Below are 3713 nucleotides of genomic sequence, written 5' to 3'. Positions count from 1 at the left end.
AATAGCCAGAAAAAAATCTGCTTAAATAAAAAGTAAAACAAGTGAAAGCTGGAACAATGAACAAGAGGCCTTCGAAATCCATCTTTTTGGGGTTTCAGACATCAATTTCTTGTATTACAACTGTACAGTCTTATGTAAGCAAATATTATTTCAATATGAGAAGTATAGAACATAATTATTACAGATTCGAGTGCATTTCAATGAAAAATGGAAAAGATGATTTCTGATAGATTTCCTTTATCAAAAAGTAGAGCCCAAATCAAGCACATTCAAACTGATTACAAAGAAAATCAATTTCTAGAAGGAGCAATCAATGAAATCCATCACAAACTTTAAAATTCATCTTCAACATTCATTCATTCATCTTAATCTGTGTCTGCACAAAGAGAAGCTAGTTTCTTTCATGTAGTTTTTTCATAGAAAACTTTATCTGAACCTGTATTTACCCAAGTACATGGGGATTGTGACTTGATTAGTGTAACAGCCTCCTTGCTGACCTCCTTACCTCCTGTCTTTCCCCACTCCAGGCTATACTCCACCTGTTGTCCAGATCATTTTTCTACTAAAGTAATAATGATGGTATTCATTAAGCGCTTACTCTGTGCCAAGCACTGCTGTAAGCAAGCTCACCTCTTCCAGGAGGCCTTCCCAGACTCAGCCCCCTTTTTCCTCTCCTCCTCCCCATCCCCACCTCTGCCCTACCTCCTTCCCCTCCCCACAGCACCTGTCTATATGTTTGTACAGATTTATTACTCTATTTTACTTGTACATATTCACTATTCTATTTATTTTGTTAATGATGGGCATCTAGCTTTACTTCTATTTATTCTGATGACTTGACACCTGTCCACATGTTTTGTTTTGTTGTCTGTCTCCCCCTTCTAGACTGTGAGCCCGTTGTTGGGTAGGGACGGTCTCTATATGTTGCCAACTTGTCCTTCCCAAGCGCTTACTACAGTGCTCTGCACACAGTAAGCGCTCAATAAATACGATTGAATGAATGAATGAGAGATACAAGGTAATCAGGTTGTCCCACATAGAAAAATAAAAATAAATAATGGCATTTATTAAGCGCTTACTAGGTTCAAAGCACTGTTCTAAGCGCTGGATGGGACTCACAGTCTTAATCCTCATTTTACAGATGAGATAACGGAGGCACCGAGACATTAAGTGGCTTACCCAAGGTCATACAGCAGACAAGTGGTGGAGCCGGGATTGGAACCCACGTCCTCTGACTCCCAAGACTCTTTTCACTAAGTATTCCATCCATGTTTCCCCTCTTTTCAAGACCCTCCAGTGGTTGCCCATCCACCTCCACATCAAACAGAAACCTCTTACCGTCAGCTTTAAAGCTCTCCATCACCTTGCCCGCTCCTACTTCACCTCGCTGCTCTCCTATTACAACCTAGCCTGCACACTGTGCTCATCTAATGCCAACCTACTCCCTGTCGCCCGACTTCTCGCCCATGGCCTGCCTCTGTCCTGAAATACCCTCCCTTTTCAAACTTGAAAGAAAATCACTCTCTCCACCTTCAAAGCCTTACTGAAGGCACATTTCCTCCAAGAGGCCTTCCCTAACTAAGCCCGTCTTTCCTCTTCCCCCACTCTCTTCTGCCTTGCCCTGACTTGCTCCCTTTATTCACCCTTCCCTCAGCACCGCAGCTGTTTCCTCCGCTAGACTGGAAGCTCATAGTGGGCAGGGGACTGTGTTTACCAACTCTGTTATATTATAATGACAGCATTTGTTAAGCACTTACTCTGTGCAAAGCACTGTTCTAAGCGCTGGGGAGGTTACAAGGTGATCAGGTTGGCCCACGGGGGGCTCACAGTCTTAATCCCCATTTTACAGATGAGGTAACTGAGGCCCAGAGAAGTGAAGTGACTTCATCATCAATCGTATTTATTGAGCGCTTACTATGTGCAGAGCACTGTACTAAGCGCTTCGGAAGTACAAACTGGCAACATATAGAGACAGTCCCTACCCAACAGTGGGCTCACAGTCTAAAAGGGGGAGACAAAACCAAACATACAGCTGACAATTGGCAGAGGGAGGATTTGAACCCATGACCTCTGACTCCAAAGCCCGGGCTCTTTCCACTGAGCCAAGCTGCTTCTGTATATTATATTGTACTCGCCCAAGTGCTTAGTACAGTGTTCTGCACACAGGAAGTGTTCAATAAACATGATTCGTTGATTTATTGATTGAAGATAGGTAGTTTTTAAGCTCCCCTCTCAGGGTCGCACCTGGAGAGTTTCCAGGGCTCTACCAGTCTTGACTACGAGAGGGAGAGTCAAGCAGAGGCCTACCCATTCCACTCCTAGCTTGGCCAGTGGCTAGTGAGTGGAAGGCAATTGGCTACAAGTCAAAACTCACCTGTGCCGGGCAGCGATGGCATGGGAGAGAGTCGATGGCAGAGACTCAAGTTTACTGCACAGAAGGCGGCAATGGTAAACCACTTCTGGATTTTTATCCAGAAAACTCTCCAGATCCACTACCGGAACGATTGCAGATGGAGAGCGGGGCGTTCTGGGAGAGATGTGTCTGTGGTGTCGCTACGGGTCAGAAACGATTCAAGTCGAATCGTTCAAGTTCAAGTGAAAAAGTTCCAAGCCTCCCCCAGGAACCTTGATGGTTTGAATTTAGCTTTTCACTTGAAGCTCTTGATTCCCTCGTTACTATTTCCTGGGTGAACTCAGGATCACCCAAGTCCAAGAAGGCTGATGTTGATTTGAGCAGGGAATATAAAGCTTTAAATACCTGGGATGATGAAGTTTCCTATCAGGAATGACAGTTGAGCCTTGGTCAGGCGTGATCTTCCTAAACTCTCCCCTGCTTCTCTCCAATCCTTCCCGCCTCCTCCACCCTCTTCAACTCTCCCTATACTCCCTGCAGTGACTCATCATGAGATCTCTCTCCTCCGCTCTAAATCTACCCCGTCTACCTGTGCTTCTGACCCCATCCCTTCAAACTTTTTGAAAAACACACGTTCCCTCCCTTCTTCCCTCCTTGACTGCCATTTTCAACTGTTCACTTTCCAATAACTTCTTCCCCACTGCTTTCAAACATGCTTCCATTGCCCCTATACTATAAAAACCCTCACTCGGCTCCACGATTCCATCCAGCTATCGCTATCTCCCTTCTACCGTTTCTCTCCATACGTCTTCAGAGAGTTGTTAACACCTGCTATCTCCACTTCCTCTCCTCTAATTCTCACCTAGATCCCGTCCAATCTGGCTTCTTTACTCCACAGAAACTGCCCTCTCTAAGGTGAACTGTGACCTTCTTCTTGACAGATCTGATGGCCTCTACTCTCTCCTAATCCTCCTAGACCTCTCAGCTGCCTTTGACACTGTAGATCACCCCCTTCTCCATGAACCTTTACCCAAACTTGGATTTGCTGTCATTGTCCTCTCCTGGTTCTTCTCCTCCCTGACTCACTCCTCCTCCGTTTCTTTTGCTGGCTCCTTCTCTGCCTCCCACTCTCTATTCTCCATCTACACTCACTCCCTTGGAAAATTCATTCACTCCCATGGCTTCAGCTATCATCTCTACGCGGATGATTCCCAAATCTACACCTCCAGGCCTGACCTCTCTCCCTGCAATCTCACATTTCCTCCCGCCTTCTGGACATCTCTACCTGGATGTCCCACTGACACCTCAAACTAAACTTCTCCAAAACTGAACTCCTAATCTTCCCACCCAAATCATGTCC

At 45.5% G+C, this 3713-nt stretch overlaps 1 non-coding gene across 1 annotated transcript; it reads left to right on the top strand.

Moving 5' to 3' along the window:
* Nucleotides 1–2226: 2226 nt before the first annotated feature.
* LOC119927753 lies at nt 2227–2364 on the top strand. The gene has a single exon (XR_005450728.1). It is a non-coding gene; the product is annotated as a small nucleolar RNA SNORA7 (small nucleolar RNA).
* The last annotated feature ends 1349 nt before the right edge of the window (nt 2365–3713 follow it).

The sequence above is a fragment of the Tachyglossus aculeatus genome, chromosome 4, assembly GCF_015852505.1.
Source record: "Tachyglossus aculeatus isolate mTacAcu1 chromosome 4, mTacAcu1.pri, whole genome shotgun sequence".
NCBI classification, from domain to species: Eukaryota; Metazoa; Chordata; class Mammalia; order Monotremata; family Tachyglossidae; genus Tachyglossus; species Tachyglossus aculeatus.
This window is presented reverse-complemented; position numbering and strand designations above follow the sequence as displayed.